Here is a 19,605-nt window from a genome sequence, read left to right as displayed (position 1 = left end):
CTTGTATATAGTAATAGCAGTGCCAGGCTCCAGTTAGAAAAACAAACCTTGGAAACACACTTATGTTTGGCTTTGCCTTAGGAATCAACAAAGAATGAGGAATAGAAATTGAAATATTACCTTCCATTACTGAAACTGGTAGAATTTTTCCTCTGTCTTTGGTGGGGCAATATTCCAAAGGCAGAGAGGAAGAGAACTGACAAATAGGGAGAAAAAAAAAAAAAAAAAAAAAAAAAAAAAAAAAAAGACCAACAGAAAACCCCCCTTTGTTTTCCCCTGTAAGAGGCAGCATCTCCTCTCTGATCCCAAAGGCTCCTACAGCTAATGGGTGGAGGTATTTGAATTTCCATGTGCTCTCGGTAGGGTCAGGTCTCCAGACAGCAACTGCTCAGTACGATGAAATCATATGTTAAATGATCTTTTTTTATCCATGGTCTGTGTAAACATGCAGTGTGTTTTAAGACATACTAGCTGTCTAAGTATAGTACAAGCAAAGTTTCCTTCCACATGTTCAGAGTTGTACAAGTAGCGTGATATCATTGTTAACAGTAATTATAACAGTCCAGTAACAGTAATAAAACCAGCAGTATTCTCTTATCGTTTTTCTTACCATCTAGCTTACTAATATTAGGGGGGAAAAAAATGGTGTTTGGCATCTGTTGGTTTCCCAGTAGCTGAAGAGACTTTCAAGAGTTCATAAAAAATACTGGAGTAGCAGTGGTGTTATGAATATCGAGCATTGCAATATGGTACCAATGTATTCCATAGCCCTAAATACAGCAAGCAATAGTACAATAAGAGCTTATCTTAAAGACCTTTTTTAAAAATTATTTCTTCTTTTGTCCACTTTATTCTGGAAATGGTAGATTTCTTTTGGTAAATGTCTGCTGGTCATCTAAAACACTCTCCCTGCTGGTGTGGTAACTCAGTGTAAGACACGGGTGAAAAATTAGGTGATGTGAATTCAGGACTGGAACGTTTAACCCTTAATGAACTCCAGCAAAGTCTATGTCTGTATCCTGAAAAATCCAGAAACACAAGTCAAACGAGTGGAACAAGAAGAAAGCTGTTGTACCAGTGCATCACAACTGGGAAACGTCACAGAGGAGCCATTAATACCCTCCTGTTGAAAAAGGTTTGACTTGAACCCTGACCCCCTGACTGTACACCATGCAGATCTTATCCTGCTTCTGGTCTGCCATGAATTACGTGGCTTTCTCATTTGTGTGAATTCTCTCACTCGTGCGAATGCAAAAGTCTTTAGCCATGTGTGGTAGCCCAGCTTTGGCGGCTGCCAGGCTCCCACCCAGCTGCTCCCCCACTCCCCCTCCTCAACAGGGCTGGACAGGGGGAGAAAATAAGATGAAAATGCTTGTGGGTGAGGGAAATCACTTAGCAGCTGCTGTCACGGGCAGAACAGACTGACTTGGGGAAAATTATTGCCAATTACAGCAGATGAGAGGATGAGAAACAAAGACAAAACTAAAAATCCTTCCTTGCACCTTCCCCTTTTTCCTGGGATCAGTTTCATTCCTTCATTCCCAAATCTTCTATGTCCTCCCTCTTGGAGCAGTGCAGGAGGACAAGGAGTGGGGGGTTGTGGTTGGTTCATAACAGTTTGCCTCTGCTGCTTCTTCCTCCTCAGATTTTTCCTCTGCTCCACAGTGGGTCCTCTCTGGGGGCTGCAGTCCTTCACGGTAAACCTGCTTTATCATGGGCTTTCTGTGAACAGGCAGCTGTTCCATACTACTAAAACCTTGTCATGTGCACCCATTACACCAGGAATTATATCACTGACCTTTTATATTTGTAGTACAGTACCTTTTAATTCTTTTTTTTTTTTTTTTAATGTTTTTAAGTCAGACCTTTGACATTTAAAGGTTAAAAATAGCCTACCACGTTGAGTTATTTGGCAGATGTCCTTCTACAGCCTGTCCATAAAAAACTACAGGTAATACACATCTTTGTCTCTCTGTACCTGTCTTGGTTTGGGCTGAAATAGAGTTAATATTCCTTTTCAGGGACTAGATGAGTGCTGTGTTTTGGATTTAGCTTTGGGTTTGGTATGGGAAAAATGCTGATAGCACACTGGTGTTTTCAGCTGCTACCGACACTTCAAGGACTCTCCGACTCCCCACGTCCTGCCCGTGCGCAAGGGCACAGGGAGCAGGGAGGGAGCACAGCCACAGCACCAGACCCAAATTGGCCAGTGAAATATTCCATATCACGGAACGTCATGCCCACTATACAGAGGAGGGGTGGTTGGGAAGGAGCTCTCTCTCTCTCTCTCTCGCTTCCGGGATTGCGATTGAGGGATCTTGGTATCTCGGGGTCGCTGGCCGGGAACGGGCTGGGTATTGGTTAGCGGGTGGTGAGCAATTACGCTCTACATTGCCTGTTTATATATTTCTTTTTGTTTTCCCCCTATCATCGTCATTGTTCTCGTTTTATTGCCATTATTAAACTGTTCTTATCTCAGCCTGCGAGTGTCCCTTCACCCCTCTAATTCCCTCCCCGCTCCCAGGTGGGGAGGGGGAAGGGAGGGTGATCAGCTGCGGGGGTTGGTTGCCGACCAGGCCCAAACCACGACAGTACCATGGAGTGAAGTTGTCTGTCACCCTGACCTGCATTGCTAACATCGAAATGCTGTAGTGACCTCTTTCTTATCTCAGAGGCGTAAACCATAGTGAAGCCTCAATGTATATTCTCTCTACTGACCATAAAGGCAGACTCAGATTTTGATTTCTACCTTTAAGGTGACATGGTTAGGACTAACAGAGTCCCATACTTGAGTTCCCTTCACCAATAGGCACTAAGCTCTTTCTTACCTGCGTGCTGTGGCACACTTCAGCTTAATATGAATGTCTCAGATGCTTTAGAAAGAAATTGCCCATGAAGGCATATCTTTCTTGTGACCGCAGGTGAAGCCTTCTTACACGACCAGCTAAAGTGACTAGCTTAGCCTCCGACTTTACCTGTGCTGCAATATAAAGGTGAAACTCTTTCATTACTTCGTGACTTACGGTAGTAAAAGAGTGTTGCTATAGCAAAAAAGAGAACAACCCCAGCAAGAACAGTTTCTGGCTCTATATGCTGAAACCAGGAGCTACCTAAGACAGCATGAGTAGTTTGTCAGGGGGAGGGACTTCACCTCTTCAGACAGGATCAGCAGAGCAAGCGTTGCAAGGAGTCCACCCCATTGCTTTTCTCTCGGGCAATTTTCTTGTTTGAAGCTTTAGTAACTCGCTGGCCCTTCACAGCTGACATAAGAACCTGGTACTGTTTGGAGTCTGTAGGAAGGGACAACAGCCTTCTTACTAGAAGTGACCAGCAACTGATGAGTGAGTTTTAATTTGGGGCATTGTTACCCGTTAACTATTGCCACGTGTTTCTTACTAAGCTAGTATAACTATTCTACCTTTGGAGCTATTCGTGTGTTCAGATTAACACGCGTAACATGTAGCCATTTAGATTTTAATTAATTGTTGGCTGTTTGTAGTCGTTACAGAGAGAAACAGGAATTCCAAAAGAACGATTTCTGTCATCTGTGAGATAAATGCCAAGAAAATATCCATTTCTCTCCGCTAGTTACAGGTTAATCCTTACCAGGTAAGAGGCGGATTTCTGCTTTCCAGATTTTCAAATTCAGACACGGTATGGTTGTTTTAATGTTAAATTTGACAGCTTGCAGTATTTATTTCTGTCTGAATGATTTCTTCTTGGAGGAAGAGCTAAGAGAGGTTTTGGTTTTGGTTTTTTTTTTTTTTTTTTTTTTTGTTTTTTTTTTTTTTATGAGTAGCCAAATCACAAAGAAAGTATGGAGACGTAAAGAGGGAGATAAATATATTAGCATAAATAGATTAACAAAATGTGAGCAGTTAAGGCAACTATTTGCTTGTCTCCCTCTCCCTAAATGATGTTAGAAAAACTAAGTATTTTATCCTAGCTTTTTTCCAGATAAATATTGAGGTCATTCATTGATACTAAACTAGGAGGAGCTGTGGACTCCCTCGAGAGTAAAGAGGCCGCACAGAGAGATCTGGGTAGACTAGCGAGCTGGGTAATCTCCAACCATGTGAAATTTAACAAGAGGAAGTTCAGGATTCTTCACCTGGGACGAGGTAATTCTGGTTATGCAAACAAACTGGGCTATGAGAGGCTGGAGAGCAGCTCCATGGAAAGAGATCTGGGGTTTGGGTTGATGGCAAGTTGAGTATGAGTCAACAGTGCGCCCTGGCAACCAAAAGGCCCAGGATGGCCTGGGCTGCATCAAGCACAGCATAGCCAGCTGGTCAAGGGAGGTGATTGTCCCACTCTACACTGCACTGCTGTGGCCTCAGCTCGAGTACTGTGTGCAGTTTTGGGCGCCCTGATATAAGAAGGACACCAAACCGTTAGAGTGTGTGCAGAGGAGAGTGACCAAGACGGTGAAAGGTCTCAAGGGCAATACTTACGTAGAGAGGCTGAGGTCACTTGGTTTGTTCAGCTTGGAGAAAAGAAGTCTGAAGGGTGACCTCATCGCAGTCCACAACTTCCTCAAGGCGGGCAGTGCAGGGGGGAGGTGCTGATTGCCTCTCTCTGGTGACCAGTGGCATGAAGAAATGGTATGAATATCCATCAGGGGAAATATATAAATATATATATATATATATATATATATATATAAAAATAGATACAAATAATAAATAAAAAGGCGTGAATCATGAGCAAGTACGTCGGTGTCATCAGGGGTAGCCTGGTGTGCAGCTGGAACAAAGAAGAAGAGGAACAAACTGCTTGGCATGAGTTAAGATATCGTTCATGGACCTTCAGCAACATAAATGGTTGCACAGTCATAATTCGCAGAGAAGGAGCAGCATGTGGGAAGTCCTCTGTGCTGTGTAATGCTCATGCTGGTTTTCAATCTACAAGTGACTCCATTTTCCCCTTTTGCATTATCTAGGAGCGATAAGTAAAACACGCGGATCTGGGAAGACAATTCTTACATTTGTCACGTTAGGGGAGACGAAACCGTACGTTACAAAACTACCTTTCCATCAGGCTAGTAGAAAAGAGACTGAGAGCAGAGATTTGCTAGACTGAGAGACTGAGAGCAGAGATTGCCTAAACTAAGACCACTATTTAACCAGCACTCCTCCTCTGGGAGGTCTACACTGAATTATCTTTCTCAAGCACTCACGACCAGACACTACACACAGTCATCCAAGCGGCTTCTAACCAGTGGCTTGTACAGTGGTACCTCTACACTCCTTGCCCTAGAGGAAACTCCTTGCCTGGTACATGACTGTGGTAAACCTGCTTGTTTTCCTAAAGTTTTATCTTTTGATTTCACAAATTTACTACTTTTTTTTTTTTTTTTTTTTTTTTTTTTTACTCTCCTGGCTGCTGACAAAATGTTAATGCAAAGTCAAACTGTGGTAACTCAGTTTCTTCTATTGGGACTCTCCAATGATCCCAACTTCCAGATTTCACCATTTCTAGCGGCTTTATTTACTTATCTAATGACACTGACTGGGAATGCACTTATTGTGCTGGTAGTAGAAGTGGATCCTCATCTTCAGTCTTCCATGTATTTCTGGGTCATTTAGCTTTTGCTGTTGTATGTTACTCCATAGTGACTGTCCCAGAGATGCTGAAGAATATCCTGGAAAAGGAGAAAAACAATTCTCTCAATGGGATTGTACAATTTTAGATTTTTTTTTTTTTCTGTCAGCTTGTGCAGAAGTTTTTATGCTCTCAGCAATAGATTAAGACCAATATGCATATGACCACATGCAACTCTCTTCATTACACAAGGCTGTATCCAACTAGTATCTGGGGCATGTGTAATGGGATCTTTATATGCTCTTGTAAACAGTATTCCTCTTTTCAGCTTAAGTTTCTGTGTACCCAACACAATCAGTCATTTGAGGTGTGAACTTCCACTCTTACTGGACTTGTGCTGCACTAAGACTTCCATCAACTTTGATTGGCTTTGGTAGAGACCAACGTCAACCCAATACAGCATCTCAGCACCCACGTTAAGCCCCCTTATTTATACATAGCAAAACAAGAGTAAAGGAGAGTTTGTTGAAAATGACAAGGAAATTCCTGATTTTCAAATAGCATAAAACATGCCTTCATTTAGTTCAAGTATGGAACTATCAGTACAGAAAGTTCTTGTAACACAAATCAGTTCATATATTTGGCATCCCGTGTACCCTAATTAACTTCAAACCAATGCCTGTGATGGCCAGACATCCTAGCAGAAGGGCCAAAGAATAAAAAACACACACAGATCATTAAAGCCAGTGGTTTGTCTCCCTATTTCGTTTTACTGGCTTGGGCTGGGCTAGAGTTAAGTTTCTCCACAATAGCTCGTATGTTCTTATATCTTGGATCTGTGATGAAAACAGGGTTGATAACACACTGATGTTTTAGTTATTCTTGCTGAACAATGCTTACGCAGTGTCTGCTTCTCATGCTGCCCTACCAGTGAGTAGGGTAGGGGTATGCAAGAAGCTGGGAGGGGACACGGCTGAGACAGCTGACCCAACTGACCAAAGGGACATTCCACACCATATGATGTCATGCTGCATGCCACTGAAAACAGGTGAGACTGGCAGGCAGGCCTTACAGATAAGACTGAGTGCTGTGACTTGAACTTCACTAGTAAGACCTGGAAGATTGATAAGAGAGGAGAGGAGGCAAGGGAGGGGAAAGTAGAGAAAGTAATTTAGTTGAGAAATTAAAGATTTCCAGAAAATCTATCCCAGTTCTTTTACAAATAGTATATGATGCAGCTGTTACTGAAAGATGGCATTGTTGCAGAGGCTCTCAAATAAAAAGACAATAATTAAAATAAGGTTTATTTTGATGCAATCAGTTGGCACTCCAATAAGCATCCACAAATGGCAGATCCAAATATCTGCAAGAGGAAAAAAAAAAAAAAAACAAAAAAAAACAAACAAAAAACAACTATTGCTGCACAAAACTCCTTGATTGCTCACCTGAAAAGTGAGGGCTGTCAACCTCAAGGAATTTTCTTGGGCAGCATCCTGACCCAAGGGGAGAGTCCTCAATAGCAGTGTGCTGCTCCAGGGGGGGAAAGGCTCAAAATGGCTCCCTCGGGGGGCTCCATCTATACCCAAGCTGCCAAACTGAATCTGATCTGTGGTCAATATCAGCCCTTATTGTCTGAGGGCCCCAATTTCTGTGAAAACCTGAGAACAACAGTGCAAAAAAAATAAATCAACAGCCACTACGTCTCAGCAGCCAAGAAGACCCATCTTCATCAGGGTGGGTGCACCTTCCAGAGGTATCAACAAAAATAGACAATTTTGCATGTGGTTAGGCATAAAAGGTGAAGGTTAAAAACCTCAGAAACAGGATGCACAGATTGTAACTGAATACTATACGTGTTTACCAAAAAGTAGTGCTATGATTGCAGGGGTGAGGGGAAAGGTCTCTGTATTACAACAGTCTTTTAGAAGAGCGGTATTCCAGTTAGAATACATATTTCATCCCAAAACCATGGTGCACTTAGAGTGTGCAAGGTAGAACATGTGCAACACATACCACTTTGCAAAAAAAAAAAAAAAAAAAAAAAAACAACCACAAAACAAGTCAAAAAAGATGATGAAATAACAGTATGATGATAAATGAATAGAAGAGCTGAATTAAATTCTTCATACCATGCTAAAACAAACTGTAGTGAAGCAGTTGCAAACATGGGTGGTGAACTTCTCTTACATGTAAAACTTGATCCATATATGTGGATACCTTTGCTGCCAATTGTGAAGGCCCAATTTATGACTTGTTACCATGTAGGAACACTAAAAAGAAAATGGAGAATGTCCAGTGTATCTTTCCACTTAGCAAAAACACTGAAGTATATATTCAGCTCCACACAGAGATGTCCAAACTTACATGTTTTCAGCACAGGGACTGGATTCAATTGCCTAAACATAGATCTATAGTACAATTCTTGACAACATAATGTATACTACTTTTAACACAGGATGGTGGATGTGACCCAGAATTTAAGATAATCCCTTATCCTTCTGGAATGCTTTTTAGAGTTCAGCTTGGACACTCCATAGGGCGTAAAATGTTTCTCTACACCTATGTATACATAACAGAATACCAGTCCTAGACTGTCTCTATAAAAGAAGGAAAAAATATAGGCACTTTCCACTGCCATCCTGGGAGTGTTGGTCGAGAGATGGCTGAATATGAGCTGGCAGTGTGCCCAGGTGGCCAAGAAGGCCAATAGCATCCTGGCTTGTATTAGAAATAGTGTGGCCAGCAGGATTAGGGAAGTGATCATCCCCCTGTACTTGGCACTCTTGAGTCCACATTCGAATACTGCGTTGAGTTTTGGCCCCCACGCTACAAGAAAGACATTGAGGTGCTGGAATGTGTCCAAAGAAGAGCAGTGAAGCTGGTGAAGGGTCTAGAGAGCAAGTCCTGTGAGGAGCAGCTGAGAGAACTGGGTGTGTTTAGCCTGAAGAAAAGCAGTCCGAGGGGAGACATCATTGCTCTCTACAACTACCTGAAAAGGAGGCTGTAGTGAGGTGGTTATCAGTCTCTTTTCCCAGCTAACAAGTGATAGGACAATAGAAGGCGCCCTCAAGTTGTGCCAGGGGAGGTTTAGATTGGATATTAGGAAAAAATTCTTCCCTGAAGGGGTTGTCAAGCATTGGAATAGGCTGCCTGGTGAAGTGGTTGAGTCACCATCAGTAGAGGTATTTAAAAGACGTGCACATGTGGCACTTAGGAATTTGGTCTACTGGTGGAGCTGACAATATTCTAGTAATGGTTGGACTGCGTGATCTTAAAGGCCCTTTCCAATCTAAATGATTGTATGAACTTATGATTCATTCCCAAATCATCTAATGTCCTCCACCTCTGAGCACTGGAGGGTTGCAGTCAGTTCATTCCAGTTTACCTTTGTTTCTCCTTCCTTCTCACACTTTTCCCCTGCTCCAGTGTAGATCCTCTCTGCGAACTGCAGTTCTTCAGGATAAATCTGCTCCATTGTGGGCTGTCCCCATTCCACAGTTCTTTTGGGCAGCAGTCCTCTTTGGGAGCCGAGGTCAGGCAGAATTGTCCCTGACAGATCAGCTCTGCAGCTGGACACACATGGGTTCAATTTGTCCAGCTCTAACTTGTGACACCACTGAGCCTGGCAAGGCTTGCTTCCACCCTAGTAAATACACAAGCTGTGTTACTTTAACAGTAAGCATATACCTAAAATTAATTTTGCCCTGCTCTAGGTCTGCATTTCTTTAAGTACAACTGGTTGTTATAGTTTTTGCTCATTTGTCAAAAAAAAACCCCAACCCAACCCAAATCCCCTCGGGTTTCTTTTAATATTGAGATTATTTTTGTTTCTTTTGCAATAGCTGTGAACGGTTGTTCCATCATCCTCCCCTGAGCCTCAAGGGCTCCTAGCCTCTGCTTGCCTCTTCAGAGCATTCCTCTGGTGTGTGGTATGTGTGCATGTATGCATGTGCGTGGGTGGGGATTTTTTGATCAGCCACATAGGAATATTCCCTAAAGCATCTGGCTGTCAGTTTGCAGGATGAAAGTGCATGACATAATTAAGAATTATTATTCTTCAAATATTCATGCTCTGTCTGAGCATGCAAAGACGCAGTTATGAAATCCAAAGCTGAAATGAAACTGAATCTGTCCAGGGATGCCAAAGACAGCAAGAAGAGCTTCTGTAAGTACATATGTGACAAAAGTCCGACTAGGGAAAATGTGGTCCCACTGCTGAATGACTTGGGGGATCTGGTGATACACGACATGGAAAAGGTTGATATACTGAATGCTTCCTTTGCCTTGGTCTTTACTAGCAAGATAGCAAGACAGGCTTCATGAATCCCAGTCCCTAGAGATCAGGGAGAGAGTCTGGAGCAAGGATGGTATACCCTTGGTGAAAGATCAGGTCAGGGAATACCAGACATATGTAAGTCCATGAACACCGATGGGATGCTTCCATGAGGTCAGAGAGAGCTGGCTGACATTATTGTGAAGTCACTTCCAATAATCTTTGAATGATCATGGTGATTGGGAGAGATGCCTGAAGACTGAAGGAGAACAAATGTCACTCCTGTCTTTGAAAAGGGCAAGAAGGAGGACCCAGAGAACTACAGGCTTGTCAGCCTCAACTTGGTCACTGGGAAGATGATGGAGCAGCTAATCTTGTGAACCATTTCCAGGCATGTGAAGAACACGAATGTAATCATCAGGAGTAGTCAGCATAGCTTCACCAAGGGGAAATCCTGCTTTATCAACCTAACAGTATTCTGTGATGAAAGGACAGGTTTGGTAGATGGAGGGAGATCAGTTAGATATACCTTTCTTTTAAATACCTCTACTGATGGTGACTCAACCACTTCACCAGGCAGCCTATTCCAATGCTTGACAACCCCTTCAGGGAAGAATTTTTTCCTAATATCCAATCTAAACCTCCCCTGGCACAACTTGAGGGCGCCTTCTATTGTCCTATCACTTGTTAGCTGGGAAAAGAGACTGATAACCACCTCACTACAGCCTCCTTTTCAGGTAGTTGTAGAGAGCAATGATGTCTCCCCTCGGACTGCTTTTCTTCAGGCTAAACACACCCAGTTCTCTCAGCTGCTCCTCACAGGACTTGCTCTCTAGACCCTTCACCAGCTTCACTGCTCTTCTTTGGACACATTCCAGCACCTCAATGTCTTTCTTGTAGCGTGGGGGCCAAAACTCAACGCAGTATTCGAATGTGGACTCAAGAGTGCCAAGTACAGGGGGATGATCACTTCCCTAATCCTGCTGGCCACACTATTTCTAATACAAGCCAGGATGCTATTGGCCTTCTTGGCCACCTGGGCACACTGCCAGCTCATATTCAGCCATCTCTCGACCAACACTCCCAGGATGGCAGTGGAAAGTGCCTATATTTTTTCCTTCTTTTATAGAGACAGTCTAGGACTGGTATTCTGTTATGTATACATAGGTGTAGAGAAACATTTTACGCCCTATGGAGTGTCCAAGCTGAACTCTAAAAAGCATTCCAGAAGGATAAGGGATTATCTTAAATTCTGGGTCACATCCACCATCCTGTGTTAAAAGTAGTATACATTATGTTGTCAAGAATTGTACTATAGATCTATGTTTAGGCAATTGAATCCAGTCCCTGTGCTGAAAACATGTAAGTTTGGACATCTCTGTGTGGAGCTGAATATATACTTCAGTGTTTTTGCTAAGTGGAAAGATACACTGGACATTCTCCATTTTCTTTTTAGTGTTCCTACATGGTAACAAGTCATAAATTGGGCCTTCACAATTGGCAGCAAAGGTATCCACATATATGGATCAAGTTTTACATGTAAGAGAAGTTCACCACCCATGTTTGCAACTGCTTCACTACAGTTTGTTTTAGCATGGTATGAAGAATTTAATTCAGCTCTTCTATTCATTTATCATCATACTGTTATTTCATCATCTTTTTTGACTTGTTTTGTGGTTGTTTTTTTTTTTTTTTTTTTTTTTGCAAAGTGGTATGTGTTGCACATGTTCTACCTTGCACACTCTAAGTGCACCATGGTTTTGGGATGAAATATGTATTCTAACTGGAATACCGCTCTTCTAAAAGACTGTTGTAATACAGAGACCTTTCCCCTCACCCCTGCAATCATAGCACTACTTTTTGGTAAACACGTATAGTATTCAGTTACAATCTGTGCATCCTGTTTCTGAGGTTTTTAACCTTCACCTTTTATGCCTAACCACATGCAAAATTGTCTATTTTTGTTGATACCTCTGGAAGGTGCACCCACCCTGATGAAGATGGGTCTTCTTGGCTGCTGAGACGTAGTGGCTGTTGATTTATTTTTTTTGCACTGTTGTTCTCAGGTTTTCACAGAAATTGGGGCCCTCAGACAATAAGGGCTGATATTGACCACAGATCAGATTCAGTTTGGCAGCTTGGGTATAGATGGAGCCCCCCGAGGGAGCCATTTTGAGCCTTTCCCCCCCTGGAGCAGCACACTGCTATTGAGGACTCTCCCCTTGGGTCAGGATGCTGCCCAAGAAAATTCCTTGAGGTTGACAGCCCTCACTTTTCAGGTGAGCAATCAAGGAGTTTTGTGCAGCAATAGTTGTTTTTTGTTTGTTTTTTTTTGGTTTTTTTTTTTTTTTCCTCTTGCAGATATTTGGATCTGCCATTTGTGGATGCTTATTGGAGTGCCAACTGATTGCATCAAAATAAACCTTATTTTAATTATTGTCTTTTTATTTGAGAGCCTCTGCAACAATGCCATCTTTCAGTAACAGCTGCATCATATACTATTTGTAAAAGAACTGGGATAGATTTTCTGGAAATCTTTAATTTCTCAACTAAATTACTTTCTCTACTTTCCCCTCCCTTGCCTCCTCTCCTCTCTTATCAATCTTCCAGGTCTTACTAGTGAAGTTCAAGTCACAGCACTCAGTCTTATCTGTAAGGCCTGCCTGCCAGTCTCACCTGTTTTCAGTGGCATGCAGCATGACATCATATGGTGTGGAATGTCCCTTTGGTCAGTTGGGTCAGCTGTCTCAGCCGTGTCCCCTCCCAGCTTCTTGCATACCCCTACCCTACTCACTGGTAGGGCAGCATGAGAAGCAGACACTGCGTAAGCATTGTTCAGCAAGAATAACTAAAACATCAGTGTGTTATCAACCCTGTTTTCATCACAGATCCAAGATATAAGAACATACGAGCTATTGTGGAGAAACTTAACTCTAGCCCAGCCCAAGCCAGTAAAACGAAATAGGGAGACAAACCACTGGCTTTAATGATCTGTGTGTGTTTTTTATTCTTTGGCCCTTCTGCTAGGATGTCTGGCCATCACAGGCATTGGTTTGAAGTTAATTAGGGTACACGGGATGCCAAATATATGAACTGATTTGTGTTACAAGAACTTTCTGTACTGATAGTTCCATACTTGAACTAAATGAAGGCATGTTTTATGCTATTTGAAAATCAGGAATTTCCTTGTCATTTTCAACAAACTCTCCTTTACTCTTGTTTTGCTATGTATAAATAAGGGGGCTTAACGTGGGTGCTGAGATGCTGTATTGGGTTGACGTTGGTCTCTACCAAAGCCAATCAAAGTTGATGGAAGTCTTAGTGCAGCACAAGTCCAGTAAGAGTGGAAGTTCACACCTCAAATGACTGATTGTGTTGGGTACACAGAAACTTAAGCTGAAAAGAGGAATACTGTTTACAAGAGCATATAAAGATCCCATTACACATGCCCCAGATACTAGTTGGATACAGCCTTGTGTAATGAAGAGAGTTGCATGTGGTCATATGCATATTGGTCTTAATCTATTGCTGAGAGCATAAAAACTTCTGCACAAGCTGACAGAAAAAAAAAAAATCTAAAATTGTACAATCCCATTGAGAGAATTGTTTTTCTCCTTTTCCAGGATATTCTTCAGCATCTCTGGGACAGTCACTATGGAGTAACATACAACAGCAAAAGCTAAATGACCCAGAAATACATGGAAGACTGAAGATGAGGATCCACTTCTACTACCAGCACAATAAGTGCATTCCCAGTCAGTGTCATTAGATAAGTAAATAAAGCCGCTAGAAATGGTGAAATCTGGAAGTTGGGATCATTGGAGAGTCCCAATAGAAGAAACTGAGTTACCACAGTTTGACTTTGCATTAACATTTTGTCAGCAGCCAGGAGAGTAAAAAAAAAAAAAAAAAAAAAAAAAAAAAAAGTAGTAAATTTGTGAAATCAAAAGATAAAACTTTAGGAAAACAAGCAGGTTTACCACAGTCATGTACCAGGCAAGGAGTTTCCTCTAGGGCAAGGAGTGTAGAGGTACCACTGTACAAGCCACTGGTTAGAAGCCGCTTGGATGACTGTGTGTAGTGTCTGGTCGTGAGTGCTTGAGAAAGATAATTCAGTGTAGACCTCCCAGAGGAGGAGTGCTGGTTAAATAGTGGTCTTAGTTTAGGCAATCTCTGCTCTCAGTCTCTCAGTCTAGCAAATCTCTGCTCTCAGTCTCTTTTCTACTAGCCTGATGGAAAGGTAGTTTTGTAACGTACGGTTTCGTCTCCCCTAACGTGACAAATGTAAGAATTGTCTTCCCAGATCCGCGTGTTTTACTTATCGCTCCTAGATAATGCAAAAGGGGAAAATGGAGTCACTTGTAGATTGAAAACCAGCATGAGCATTACACAGCACAGAGGACTTCCCACATGCTGCTCCTTCTCTGCGAATTATGACTGTGCAACCATTTATGTTGCTGAAGGTCCATGAACGATATCTTAACTCATGCCAAGCAGTTTGTTCCTCTTCTTCTTTGTTCCAGCTGCACACCAGGCTACCCCTGATGACACCGACGTACTTGCTCATGATTCACGCCTTTTTATTTATTATTTGTATCTATTTTTATATATATATATATATATATATATATTTATATATTTCCCCTGATGGATATTCATACCATTTCTTCATGCCACTGGTCACCAGAGAGAGGCAATCAGCACCTCCCCCCTGCACTGCCCGCCTTGAGGAAGTTGTGGACTGCGATGAGGTCACCCTTCAGACTTCTTTTCTCCAAGCTGAACAAACCAAGTGACCTCAGCCTCTCTACGTAAGTATTGCCCTTGAGACCTTTCACCGTCTTGGTCACTCTCCTCTGCACACACTCTAACGGTTTGGTGTCCTTCTTATATCAGGGCGCCCAAAACTGCACACAGTACTCGAGCTGAGGCCACAGCAGTGCAGTGTAGAGTGGGACAATCACCTCCCTTGACCAGCTGGCTATGCTGTGCTTGATGCAGCCCAGGCCATCCTGGGCCTTTTGGTTGCCAGGGCGCACTGTTGACTCATACTCAACTTGCCATCAACCCAAACCCCAGATCTCTTTCCATGGAGCTGCTCTCCAGCCTCTCATAGCCCAGTTTGTTTGCATAACCAGAATTACCTCGTCCCAGGTGAAGAATCCTGAACTTCCTCTTGTTAAATTTCACATGGTTGGAGATTACCCAGCTCGCTAGTCTACCCAGATCTCTCTGTGCGGCCTCTTTACTCTCGAGGGAGTCCACAGCTCCTCCTAGTTTAGTATCAATGAATGACCTCAATATTTATCTGGAAAAAAGCTAGGATAAAATACTTAGTTTTTCTAACATCATTTAGGGAGAGGGAGACAAGCAAATAGTTGCCTTAACTGCTCACATTTTGTTAATCTATTTATGCTAATATATTTATCTCCCTCTTTACGTCTCCATACTTTCTTTGTGATTTGGCTACTCATAAAAAAAAAAAAAAAAAAACCAAAACCAAAACCTCTCTTAGCTCTTCCTCCAAGAAGAAATCATTCAGACAGAAATAAATACTGCAAGCTGTCAAATTTAACATTAAAACAACCATACCGTGTCTGAATTTGAAAATCTGGAAAGCAGAAATCCGCCTCTTACCTGGTAAGGATTAACCTGTAACTAGCGGAGAGAAATGGATATTTTCTTGGCATTTATCTCACAGATGACAGAAATCGTTCTTTTGGAATTCCTGTTTCTCTCTGTAACGACTACAAACAGCCAACAATTAATTAAAATCTAAATGGCTACATGTTACGCGTGTTAATCTGAACACACGAATAGCTCCAAAGGTAGAATAGTTATACTAGCTTAGTAAGAAACACGTGGCAATAGTTAACGGGTAACAATGCCCCAAATTAAAACTCACTCATCAGTTGCTGGTCACTTCTAGTAAGAAGGCTGTTGTCCCTTCCTACAGACTCCAAACAGTACCAGGTTCTTATGTCAGCTGTGAAGGGCCAGCGAGTTACTAAAGCTTCAAACAAGAAAATTGCCCGAGAGAAAAGCAATGGGGTGGACTCCTTGCAACGCTTGCTCTGCTGATCCTGTCTGAAGAGGTGAAGTCCCTCCCCCTGACAAACTACTCATGCTGTCTTAGGTAGCTCCTGGTTTCAGCATATAGAGCCAGAAACTGTTCTTGCTGGGGTTGTTCTCTTTTTTGCTATAGCAACACTCTTTTACTACCGTAAGTCACGAAGTAATGAAAGAGTTTCACCTTTATATTGCAGCACAGGTAAAGTCGGAGGCTAAGCTAGTCACTTTAGCTGGTCGTGTAAGAAGGCTTCACCTGCGGTCACAAGAAAGATATGCCTTCATGGGCAATTTCTTTCTAAAGCATCTGAGACATTCATATTAAGCTGAAGTGTGCCACAGCACGCAGGTAAGAAAGAGCTTAGTGCCTATTGGTGAAGGGAACTCAAGTATGGGACTCTGTTAGTCCTAACCATGTCACCTTAAAGGTAGAAATCAAAATCTGAGTCTGCCTTTATGGTCAGTAGAGAGAATATACATTGAGGCTTCACTATGGTTTACGCCTCTGAGATAAGAAAGAGGTCACTACAGCATTTCGATGTTAGCAATGCAGGTCAGGGTGACAGACAACTTCACTCCATGGTACTGTCGTGGTTTGGGCCTGGTCGGCAACCAACCCCCGCAGCTGATCACCCTCCCTTCCCCCTCCCCACCTGGGAGCGGGGAGGGAATTAGAGGGGTGAAGGGACACTCGCAGGCTGAGATAAGAACAGTTTAATAATGGCAATAAAACGAGAACAATGACGATGATAGGGGGAAAACAAAAAGAAATATATAAACAGGCAATGTAGAGCGTAATTGCTCACCACCCGCTAACCAATACCCAGCCCGTTCCCGGCCAGCGACCCCGAGATACCAAGATCCCTCAATCGCAATCCCGGAAGCGAGAGAGAGAGAGAGAGAGCTCCTTCCCAACCACCCCTCCTCTGTATAGTGGGCATGACGTTCCGTGATATGGAATATTTCACTGGCCAATTTGGGTCTGGTGCTGTGGCTGTGCTCCCTCCCTGCTCCCTGTGCCCTTGCGCACGGGCAGGACGTGGGGAGTCGGAGAGTCCTTGAAGTGTCGGTAGCAGCTGAAAACACCAGTGTGCTATCAGCATTTTTCCCATACCAAACCCAAAGCTAAATCCAAAACACAGCACTCATCTAGTCCCTGAAAAGGAATATTAACTCTATTTCAGCCCAAACCAAGACAGGTACAGAGAGACAAAGATGTGTATTACCTGTAGTTTTTTATGGACAGGCTGTAGAAGGACATCTGCCAAATAACTCAACGTGGTAGGCTATTTTTAACCTTTAAATGTCAAAGGTCTGACTTAAAAACATTAAAAAAAAAAAAAAAGAATTAAAAGGTACTGTACTACAAATATAAAAGGTCAGTGATATAATTCCTGGTGTAATGGGTGCACATGACAAGGTTTTAGTAGTATGGAACAGCTGCCTGTTCACAGAAAGCCCATGATAAAGCAGGTTTACCGTGAAGGACTGCAGCCCCCAGAGAGGACCCACTGTGGAGCAGAGGAAAAATCTGAGGAGGAAGAAGCAGCAGAGGCAAACTGTTATGAACCAACCACAACCCCCCACTCCTTGTCCTCCTGCACTGCTCCAAGAGGGAGGACATAGAAGATTTGGGAATGAAGGAATGAAACTGATCCCAGGAAAAAGGGGAAGGTGCAAGGAAGGATTTTTAGTTTTGTCTTTGTTTCTCATCCTCTCATCTGCTGTAATTGGCAATAATTTTCCCCAAGTCAGTCTGTTCTGCCCGTGACAGCAGCTGCTAAGTGATTTCCCTCACCCACAAGCATTTTCATCTTATTTTCTCCCCCTGTCCAGCCCTGTTGAGGAGGGGGAGTGGGGGAGCAGCTGGGTGGGAGCCTGGCAGCCGCCAAAGCTGGGCTACCACACATGGCTAAAGACTTTTGCATTCGCACGAGTGAGAGAATTCACACAAATGAGAAAGCCACGTAATTCATGGCAGACCAGAAGCAGGATAAGATCTGCATGGTGTACAGTCAGGGGGTCAGGGTTCAAGTCAAACCTTTTTCAACAGGAGGGTATTAATGGCTCCTCTGTGACGTTTCCCAGTTGTGATGCACTGGTACAACAGCTTTCTTCTTGTTCCACTCGTTTGACTTGTGTTTCTGGATTTTTCAGGATACAGACATAGACTTTGCTGGAGTTCATTAAGGGTTAAACGTTCCAGTCCTGAATTCACATCACCTAATTTTTCACCCGTGTCTTACACTGAGTTACCACACCAGCAGGGAGAGTGTTTTAGATGACCAGCAGACATTTACCAAAAGAAATCTACCATTTCCAGAATAAAGTGGACAAAAGAAGAAATAATTTTTAAAAAAGGTCTTTAAGATAAGCTCTTATTGTACTATTGCTTGCTGTATTTAGGGCTATGGAATACATTGGTACCATATTGCAATGCTCGATATTCATAACACCACTGCTACTCCAGTATTTTTTATGAACTCTTGAAAGTCTCTTCAGCTACTGGGAAACCAACAGATGCCAAACACCATTTTTTTCCCCCCTAATATTAGTAAGCTAGATGGTAAGAAAAACGATAAGAGAATACTGCTGGTTTTATTACTGTTACTGGACTGTTATAATTACTGTTAACAATGATATCACGCTACTTGTACAACTCTGAACATGTGGAAGGAAACTTTGCTTGTACTATACTTAGACAGCTAGTATGTCTTAAAACACACTGCATGTTTACACAGACCATGGATAAAAAAAGATCATTTAACATATGATTTCATCGTACCGAGCAGTTGCTGTCTGGAGACCTGATCCTACCGAGAGCACATGGAAATTCAAATACCTCCACCCATTAGCTGTAGGAGCCTTTGGGATCAGAGAGGAGATGCTGCCTCTTACAGGGGAAAACAAAGGGGGGTTTTCTGTTGGTCTTTTTTTTTTTTTTTTTTTTTTTTTTTTTTTTTTCTCCCTATTTGTCAGTTCTCTTCCTCTCTGCCTTTGGAATATTGCCCCACCAAAGACAGAGGAAAAATTCTACCAGTTTCAGTAATGGAAGGTAATATTTCAATTTCTATTCCTCATTCTTTGTTGATTCCTAAGGCAAAGCCAAACATAAGTGTGTTTCCAAGGTTTGTTTTTCTAACTGGAGCCTGGCACTGCTATTACGATATACAAGAAGAATCTATCCCACCTGCCTTGAGGCACCAGCAATGCAGATGTTTACATGTGAATTACTCACCCGCTCGTCGGAGAGAAATAGGAACCTCTGTAGCATCAGTGATTCTTATTATTTTAGATGTCTATGGTGTAGAAACATTAATTATATTGACAGTCTACTTGCTTATTTCTCTTGTCTATAGAAAACTTTGGCAACTGTAGCTGCCTATTTTGCTGATGAATATGTTGAACAAACGAATCACACACGAGTCTGTACTTTCTCGTCTTCTCATTTTCCCTTTCAACATTGTTAAGGAAAAGGAAAAGGCATTTTCAGAAATCCTGAAATCCCAAAGACTCCAGAAAAAGTATATTAGTCGTACAGTATGACTGCTGTGTAGGTAGCAAGAGTCTTCCTCCTTCTGTGGGTGGAAGCCAAAATCCCACTGGACGTACAAATACCTTCACGGGAGTCTAATTCTCTAATTCTATTTCTTATTATTAGTTTGGGATTTTTATTACACGTAGCTATATATTCTCATCTCATGCACGTGAATCCTGAA

Source organism: Tyto alba, unplaced genomic scaffold (genome assembly GCF_018691265.1).
Source record: "Tyto alba isolate M040663 unplaced genomic scaffold, T.alba_DEE_v4.0 Super-Scaffold_41, whole genome shotgun sequence".
NCBI classification, from domain to species: Eukaryota; Metazoa; Chordata; class Aves; order Strigiformes; family Tytonidae; genus Tyto; species Tyto alba.
This window is presented reverse-complemented; position numbering follows the sequence as displayed.